Source organism: Vanacampus margaritifer, chromosome 9 (genome assembly GCF_051991255.1).
Source record: "Vanacampus margaritifer isolate UIUO_Vmar chromosome 9, RoL_Vmar_1.0, whole genome shotgun sequence".
NCBI classification, from domain to species: domain Eukaryota; kingdom Metazoa; phylum Chordata; class Actinopteri; order Syngnathiformes; family Syngnathidae; genus Vanacampus; species Vanacampus margaritifer.
Genome location: NC_135440.1, coordinates 23,701,078 through 23,710,716, shown reverse-complemented (window position 1 = coordinate 23,710,716; position 9,639 = coordinate 23,701,078). Strand labels below are relative to the sequence as shown.

Genomic DNA, 9,639 nt, shown 5'->3' with positions numbered 1-9,639 from the left:
GCTAGCTGCTAGTTAGCGCGCTAAGTAGGCATAGCTGTGTGTAAATGAACACACTTTTATTCAATGCTGTGTGGTGATGTTTTTGGTCTTTACAGCAAACAAGTTAGTACAAGTGCACATTAATCATGTCACAAGCTATCATTTAAACGTAACACGTAGTTTTTACTTTTTTTGATTTATACGTTTGAAGGGTGTGAATGAATCATACCTGATGTAAAAAGCATGAGTCAGCAAAATGCCTTTTCACTCATTACACACTTTTTGTCCGAGAGGAACGCAGATGTTTGCCTTCCCACCGTAATCTTCTTTACAGCCCAAACTTTTCTACATTCCCACAATAAACTGTGCTGAGAGAAACATTTATGGCGGACAAACATTCCGGGGAGCGTTTCAAAATATGGCTTCAAGACAGATTTGGCTTTCCAATTAAGTGTCAGGCTTTCAAATTTGTTAGGGGTTTACACTATGATTTTAGTCCTGTTAGGGATTCTACACCGAGTTTCAGGTCGGGGTCAGGGTTTCCAGCCTGTGCTGGTTTGAGGACTGGGGCTAAGGTTTCAAGTGTCCTCAGGATATTTGACATTTTCTCATGTTCAGGCGGAATCTTTGCAAAGCAGCAAATGCTTCATCCCATGTTAACCAGCCTGGGTCTTAGCTTCACGCTAAGCTAACCCCTCTGGACGCATAGAGCTACTAAGTAGATCAATAGGATGACAATCAATATGTTTTCTATGCTCTCATTTGTATGTGTTATAAATGATGATGATGATTGATGGTCACCAATTGAACTACTTCATGAGGTCTTTCAACTCTTCATCATTCTTTTTGTTGTTTTCTTCTTATATAATTTCACTTGATTGTTTTTGTTTTACTCTATTACTGTATTTTGTTTTGTTTCTCTCTTTTTTTAAACTGATTTTGTCATTTTTAATATTTGTTTTATTCTGCTTTGTTTCATCATTCATCATTCATTTTTTATTTGTTGCATTTCATCTTATTTCAGCAATCATTTTAGATTAAATATTTCAATCTTATTTTATCTTTTTGAATTTAACTTAATGCGATCATTTAAAAAAAATTAGGTTTAGTTTTTTTTAATATTAATTAATTATTCAATTAATTTTCGTATATTTTGTATTTATTATATTGTATTTTGCTGGTCGTCAGTAGTTGAATCTGCTGCTGCTTGGGTTACTGTTGCTACAGCTGCTGCTTTCTCTACATGTTGTTCTTTGCTTCTGTACACGCACGCACACACACACACGTACACACATGTCATGAGAACCAATCATTTTGGAATAGTAAGAATCTGTCCCAGGGTCAAACAGTGGCCATGGTCAGAATAGGATTTCAAGTTTGTGTTCGTGACTTTCAGTTTAGCTTGCTAAGAAATACTACGCTATGTTGCGTAACATGATGCTATGTTATGGTATGCTAAACTATAGCTATGTTTCACTACACTCTGCTATGTTATCTTATGCTACGCTATGCTACAATATGCTGTTATACTATTCTACAGTACACTATGTTACGCTATGCAATGCCGCTACACTACGCTATGGTAATCTATGCTATTTCACACTATGCTACAATATGCTGTGCTACACTACACTATGCTGTGTTGCGCTATGCTAAGAAATGGTAAGCTATGCTATAATATGTTACCCTAGCTATGCTGTTTTATGCTATGTTATCTTACACTGCACCATGATACACTACGTTGTTACGCTGTATGCTAACCTATGCTACGCTACACTGTGGTAAGTTAAACTACGCTATTTTACACTGCTACAATTAGCTGCGCGACACCCCCATGATATGCTATGCTACATTATGCTCTCCTACACTATGCTATACTGTGCGATGCAATGCAGTGCTAGGCTATGCTATTCTAGCCTAACCTCAAACACGTACAGTCTTTGTGAAGCAAAAGCAGAGGTGGCAAATCCAGGTCCGGAAAGTAAAAACCCTGCCATATTTTGGCTTTAGCCCCACCCAGCCAGGTGCTAGCTAGTTAGCTCCCTAGCTAGCTCCAATGGTGCTCATTTACCTGCTAGGGAGCTAACTAGTTAGCTACCATCAGGAGCTAAAGCCAAACTGTGGCAGGGTTTTTACTTTCAGGATCTAGCTAGCTAGCTCCCTAACTAGCTCATATGGTGCTTGTTTACCTGGTAGGGAGCTAGCTAGCTAGCATCAGGGCCTAAAGCCAAACTGTGGCAGGGTTTTCACTTTCAGGACCTGGTTTTGCCACCTCTGGATTTTGGGTTTCAGTCCAAGCTCGAATTTTAATGTTCAATTCGCAGGAACCAACCAAAGTATGAAAAAACAAAAAACAAAACTGCGACTCATTAAAATCTGAAAAAAATATGGTAAATATTTGTCCCTGTATTTGGTTATTCTAATTAAGGAACGGGATAGCAGAGGTGGCAAATCCAGGTCCAGGAAGTAAAAACCCTGCCACAGTTTGGCTTTAGCCCCGGGTGCTAGCTAGCTAGCTGCCATGGTGCTTGTTTACCTGCTAGGGAGCTAGCTAGCTAGCTAGCTAGCATCGGGGATAAAGCCAAACTGTGGCAGAGTTTTTACTTTCCGGTGCTAGCTAGCTAGCTTCCATGGTGCTCATTTACTTGCTAGGGAGCTAGCTAGCTAGATAGCTAGCATCTTGGACTAAAGCCAAACTGTGGCAGGGATTTTTACTTTCTGGAACCTGGATTTGCCACCTGTGAGCAAAAGGAATCTTCTTCTTCTCCTCCTTCCTGCTGTTGTCGGCGTCTCCCGGCAGTCTATTTGCGACGTGGGAATGCGACGTGGCGACAGAGTGAAAAGGTCCTCGGATGTCAGGCTGTATGTTGATGAAGGTTGTCAGGAGGTACAACTATTGTTTTAATTTTAACCTTCATGCTATTTTGGGGCTCAAATAGATAGTTTAATATATATAGGTCTATATGTCTTCTGGCTAGGAGGTCTAAACATGAACTTGTACACTAGGTGGTCCACAACTAATGTCATTAAATTCCTGCATATTTCCTGAATTTCATTTCCTTTTTTCCAGACCAACGTTTCCCTCCCGGGTACTGTGCTTGCACACGAGACGATTAGGCCCTAATTGTTTCGCTCCTGCAGCCTTGCAGGCGCACCTTGCTCTCCGATTGCGCAACGACACACCTGGCGTCAGTTCTTGTTCCTCCCGGAGGACGTCGGCTCGGATGAAGAGGGTTGACGTCTTTGGTTCGCGCTGCGCTGCAGGCACAAGACTTTCTGTGTATTGTTGCTCGCCGTGACAGGTAGGGTACATGGTTTCCTGTTTGTCTGACAGCCAGTGTGTCATTGAAATGGCGGATACAATTACAGTGCATAGCGCTCAGACTGATGTTTAAGTCTGGAGTTACTTCCGGTGGTTTAGTTTGATGCGATTTGCCCACCAGTGAAAAATGTGCGTTTTTGTGATGATGCAACCTTGAGCATGGCTTTAATGACTTTTCATGGTGATTATCAAGTGTGTTTTTGCTGATTTGCCAATCAAATAATAGCAAAAACAAAACAAAAAAACACACTTTTTTTTGTGGTCATTGTGTTATCATTTAAGGTCATAATGGCAAGATTATGATAGATTCTGAAAGCCCTCATCGAGGCCTTTCATATGAGATGCGACTTGGTATGGTCCATTGCAATAATATTTTTTTAAATTGTTTTTGTAATAATCGCAAATAAATCGGAATGAAAACAAGGCATTGTGTCATATTATGGGGACAAACAAAATAACATTATTATGGATCCAGAAAGTCCGGATCGTTAATTTAAAGCTGCAATATGGAACTTTTTTTCCCCCCAAAATAACTTTACAGTACGCTTTTTATTTGACCATTAATGACTGAAATGGCTTCTAATTAGTAGATTAACACTTTATTTGTTCACAATGCGTACTACTGCAAGCCTATGGCCAATAGTTTTCAGACTGGATTCGGGTTAGAATTTCCCGCGCCCTGTCCGCGGATGTGACGTAATGTGCGTGGTGTGTATGTGAAAAAACGGTATGTGCAGTTTCATTTTTCGTCAGCAGGTGGCAGTAGCGATTCGAAATGAAATATTCTACGTTCAGCAGCTTTAAGATGTGACTCAGTATGGGTCATTGTAGTCTGATTATTATTATTTTTGGGACATATTTTCATTTTTTTTTTTTAATCATTTTTTTCTTCATTTTTTAAAAATTTTCTCATAAGATATTGACTTTCAAAAATGACACTTTTTTTTCATTTAACTCTTATTTCTTTGTTTCCCCCTCAAACTATACTAATTATTTTTCTTGAAATATTTAGGGTTTTTTAACATGCAAGTTTTGATCATATCAGGCAGTCTTTTTTTTCTCTCCAAAAAAAGCAACCCATTTTTTTCCCCTCGAACATTTCTTTTTTCTTTTTTTTTTTAATTACTACTTGTTACTTAAAATAATACAACTCCCTTTCTTCTAACATTGTTTTTTTTTAATTTATTATTTTTTCCCAATACATTGTATATAAATATATATATATATATATACACTTTTACAGATTTTCCTGAAAAAATATCACCCAAAAAATTTTCCACCTTTTAAAAAAAAAAAAAACTACAACAAAAACTACGGTACTTCTTTTTTGTAGATTTTCTTAAACGCAGCCTTAGTAACATTACGTTTTAAAATGTAAAAATATTTATTTTGTGAAGTTCAGGCGTTTTTTGTGAATCGTCTAAAACATTTTCCCTCTGCTAATTTAAATTGTAAAATATGCCTTTTTTAATTTAGTTTTTTTTTTTAAATTAGCGCTTCAGATAATGGCTGGATAAGTAAAGCCATTTTGTTGCTGCTTCACCCTCCGTAAGTGGCCATGAAGTGAAAACAAATTGCCCCGTTTTTGCCAGCACGCGTCCCGTGAGACTCCTGCTGCGGTTTTGCCGCCGAGCGAATCCTCCGGGGAGGTCCGGCCCAGCGTGGCGCCAATTCGCAGGGCCTTCCCTCGCCCTGGCGGAACGAGCGGGCGCTGGCGGGGAGCGGCCAAACCCCAAAAGTGTGGTGAGGTCACTGGCTTTGATGACGATGGAAGTCTGAGAAAGCGACAGTAGACAGACTGGCTCGTCTTCTTCATCTGGAGCCTCGTGAAAAAAAAGAGGCAATGTATTTTATATTTAATACAGAGCGGTTTCATTAGAAAATGTATTTACTTACTAGTCACATTTATTTATTTCCGAAATGTCCACTTTTTTTTGTCCCTCAAACCTCTTCACGTGAAAGTCTGAGCCTGGATGGACTCAGTCAGTCTGTCTGCACGCTGGTCGCGCCCCCAAATGGATTCTTCACGGGGATCGAAAGGTTTTCACCTGGGCTCCAGGCACGAATGTTTTCATTAGCGAGATTAGCAGCAGCAAAAGGACCGTAGGCCCCTTGACGCAGACCCGACATGCTTCAGATTTCAATTACCGTATATCTGTATACACGATATAGTTCTTAAATTGCGTTTCTTTGCTTGCAACATCCTGACTTGTTTCTCAAAAGGCAACTTTTTCTTGACTGCTTACAATTTTTTGTTCCTAAAACATTCTGAAATCCTCTGAATATGTTTTTTCCTGACATTTTCTTACAAAAAAATTGAAAAAATTGTAACTTTTTTTTTTAATCCTTTAATTTTTTTGACTTAATTTTCTTATAAGACTGTGACTAGTTTCCCAAAAACCTAAACCTTTTTTTCATAAGATGATCACAACCTTTGTTTTCCTCCTAATTTTCAATGTATTTTTCTAAATATGACTATGATGACAACTGAATATTTCTTTATTCATGTTTCCTTTTTGTTTATTAATTTATCAGCAAAATTCATACAACATTTAGATACACTTTATGATGTATTTGTCTGACATTTTTGTAGGATTTTTTTTTTGTCTCTTAGCATTATGTTCCCCCAGTGTTTTCCACCATTGTTGTTTTGAATGTTAAACTCTTGAATTTGCAAGTTTCTAAACAGGCATGATAATATGGTCATCACCCACCCCCACCCCCCCACCCCCCCACACACCAAAGTTTCACTTGTGCCAAACAAACAACAAACTTCTACTAAAAAAAGAAAGAAAAAAAACGCTACATTGGCTAACACAAGGCTAGCTCAAGCTAGCATTTTCTGTTAGCATGTCCTCTCTGCGACCCCGAGAGCTAAACTCAACAGGAGGATCCTTTTTGTGAGCTAAAATATTATTTTTGCTAAATTCTTTCGTTTTTCCAGCAGCTTAGCAGGATAAGTGTGGTATGTAGGACTCTAGATTTAACCTACTTTTACGTGAGAACATTCTCCTTTCCAGTAAATCCGGCTTCTTGGGCGTTCTGAGCAGGTGAAAACAAACGTCGGGATTACATTGCTTGCTACCGTCGGCTTCCGGGCGGCTCATTCTTCCCCGAATGCTGACTTTGTCACAACTTCTTTATTTTCCCTCTAAAGAAAAAGAAAGGCTAATCCAGTTAGCGTGCTAGCATAGCTGTCGGACGACTTTGTAGTGTGTTGCTCGCACGACCATGTAGGTCAAAGCTTACAGGAACTTTGTAGCCAAAATTGTCTCTTTTTTGTTGACTTTGTGAAAACGATGTAATGGAAGCTAAAAGTGCACGAGTATGAAAATGGAGGAAGAAATACTGTCCTGGATTAACTCATTCACTGCCATTGACGGCTAGAGACGTCAAAAATTCATTTGAACTATTTCTATTAGTTTAACATTTTTTCCCACTTTTGTTAAGTTTGAAAACCTAGAATTTTTTTATTATTATTATACTATTATTAGAATAGATATAAAATTTGTGATTAATCGTGAGTTAACTAGTGAAGTCATGCAATTAATTACGATTAAAGATTGTAATATAATATTTTCTTTAAAAAAAGTAATTATGATTTTTTTTTTTAAGAAAAAATTTAAAATCAGGGGTGTCAAAAAAACATTTTTTTTAAATCGTAATTAATCGCATGACTTCACTAGTTAACTCACGATTAATCACAAAATTTATATCTGTTCTAAATGTACAAAAAAAAACTAATGTCTAGGTTTTCATACTCTTGTTAACAGAAGTGGGAAAAAATGTCAAACTAATAGAAATAGTTCAAATGAATTTTTGACGTCTATAGCCGTCAATGGCAGTGAATGAGTTAAAAACAAATTCAGTAGGTTGAACGACATACTTTGTTGTAATATGTTGGGTTGTATTTCGTTTCGAATGTAAATGCATATTTAATTCAGTGATTCTTTTGTGCTTTGATGCTTTTGAATGAGCTGGCACTAACCAGAAGCTCCACAGTAGCCTTGTTCAGCTGCAGAACCAAAACACAACGCTTCAAATATTCCGTTTTGGTTGAACCCACCTGCCTAATAAAGACAAAACTTCTTCTCCCTGCTTCAATTCAACGTAACCCCCTGACGCCCTGCTCAGGTTTCCCACCCGACCGAGACTCCCTTCAACCCCCCCCCTCTTGAGGCAGAGGTCACATAGGAGAGAGAAGGCAATGAAAGGGTCCACCGGTGTGATTTATGACCCCACGCCGTCATGGGATACCAGCAAGCAGCAGGTTCTTGCTACTCGAAACCCTCCTGCCAACATTAGAGTAAACTTTCAGCCAATTGGGGTGGAACCACTCACTTTTTTTCCTTCCGATTCTGTGCTGACCGTCTGAATTATTGCATTCTCCAGGTGTGATCCATCTGTCGGAATTTTTTGGGGAAATTCTGACCCAACTGCTTATGTAAGCGTTCTCTTCGTACCTTGGACTCGCTTGTCAGTTGTTTGGTCTGCTTCATATCAAAGGCCTGATTTTGCAGCATTTTTTACATCAATCTTATCTTATAGTTTTAATCCTGATTTTCACTTAACTCTTTGACTGCCAAAAACGTTAAATAACGTTAAGTAAAATCCTATGGAGGAGTGCCAAAGACGTTAAAAGACGTTTGTTTCCAAACAGAGGTGAAACTAACCATTTTCTATTGTTGATTACTGAAAAACGGAATAAGGTAGAAACAAACTTTTTTTTTCTGATGGAAGATGAGAGTCCAATCTTTCATTTGGTAGTACGTGTGTTTCCATAGTCCAAACACATAATTTTCTGTGGACCTTGAAAGATCAGTCAAAATGCTTAAATCGGCTGGCACCCACGGCATCCCTTTTCTGAAAACGTCTGGCAGTCAAAGAGATAAAGAAATGTGGCTGTAGTCGCCAACAACAATTTCATGAAGTCACCTAAAGCCATATTTCCACCAAAGTGGTTTAGTAAGGATGTGAATCAACAAAGCGGACCCACTAAAGATCTGACTTGTTTCATCCATAAAGCAGGTCCTCAAATGGATCTGATGGTCTCCTCAACCTCCCTATTTCCTGAAAACATCAAAACTGGGAAGTCTAAAATCCACAACCCCCGTCAAGTCCCTACCTCTAACGTATCGACTTCAAAGATCAAACCACTGTGATTCTTCTCGGTACCTGACGACCCTTTCCAGTAGGATCTTGACCTCTACTACTGGGCTATCCTTAAAGTCCAAAGTGTGCCTGAAGCCACAAAGCCAACATAGTCAACCCCAGTTTGCTGCGGCTACCGGTGCAGAAGAACTAGGCCAGATTTGACACACTTCAGGGGGCATACTAAAACCCTGGCACACGTTATGTTGACTTCTGAGAAAGGAAGGCAAGAAAATGCATGGATTCAGTTTGAGGCCACTTGGACGTATGTAAACTGGACTGTTGGATGTGTGCCACCAAAAAGTGGAAAATGAATGACAAATGGATTCCAGAGGCTTTTTCTCATTAGTGCCGTCATAATTGGGTCAGGTTGTAGGTCTTTGGACCCCCCGTCGAGGTTTTACGTGAATGAAAACCCACATCAGCAGCCTCGCGTGGTTTGTTGCAAACTTTTTCGGGTGTTTCTATTCCCTCTGACTTTGCTTGCTCAGCGCTTCCCCGATCCTGTCCGTCCCTACAATTACACAGCGAGGATTGTCCTCTGCCAGCTGGTGTCTCGTTGATTTCAGGGCAGCAGACGCTAGACGAAGAAAAAGACTGAGGGGAAAGAAAGCCAATGCCAAAACATGAGCATATGTTGAAACCTTGTCCTGTGAACCCAAAACAGGATGTCACAGCAGGCCCTCCAGTCAGTGAGGCTGACACAAGAAGCTAATTGTCTTGCTGCTGCTGCTTGCAAAAAGATGGAGGACGGTTCATGTTTTCTATCCTTAAAACAAACAAATGTGTGGGCAGAGTACAAATCCAGATGTTTGGATCCTTAAAAGCACTTGAAGAAAACTAATTAGGTTTTCTTGACCATCTAAAACAGTTCCCGGGTTCACGGCTAATTTACGTCATGCTATGTGACGCCTGTAGAAATAGTTGGCTCATTGAACGAAAACAATATCTGATCCGAGTGAACTGATCAGGCTTTGAGAGACGCCTCGACGTACTATCGAAAGGTAAGACTTATTTACATGTTGATATTAAGTACCTGCGATTGGCTGGCAACCAGTTCAGGGTGTGCCCCGCCTACTGGCCGAAGCCAGCTGGGATAGGCTCCAGCAAACCCCCGCGACCCTTGTGAAGAAAATTGATGCATATTAAGTACAAGAACAATCCTGTTGGTTATCTGGATGATTCAT

General features: G+C 39.5%; 1 long non-coding RNA gene across 1 annotated transcript; it reads left to right on the top strand.

Moving 5' to 3' along the window:
- The first annotated feature begins 3,067 nt into the window (after positions 1–3,067).
- Positions 3,068–5,793, top strand: LOC144058262 (uncharacterized). The gene is made up of 2 exons (XR_013295410.1): positions 3,068–3,281; positions 4,894–5,793. It is a non-coding gene; the product is annotated as an uncharacterized LOC144058262 (long non-coding RNA).
- Positions 5,794–9,639: the final 3,846 nt, after the last annotated feature.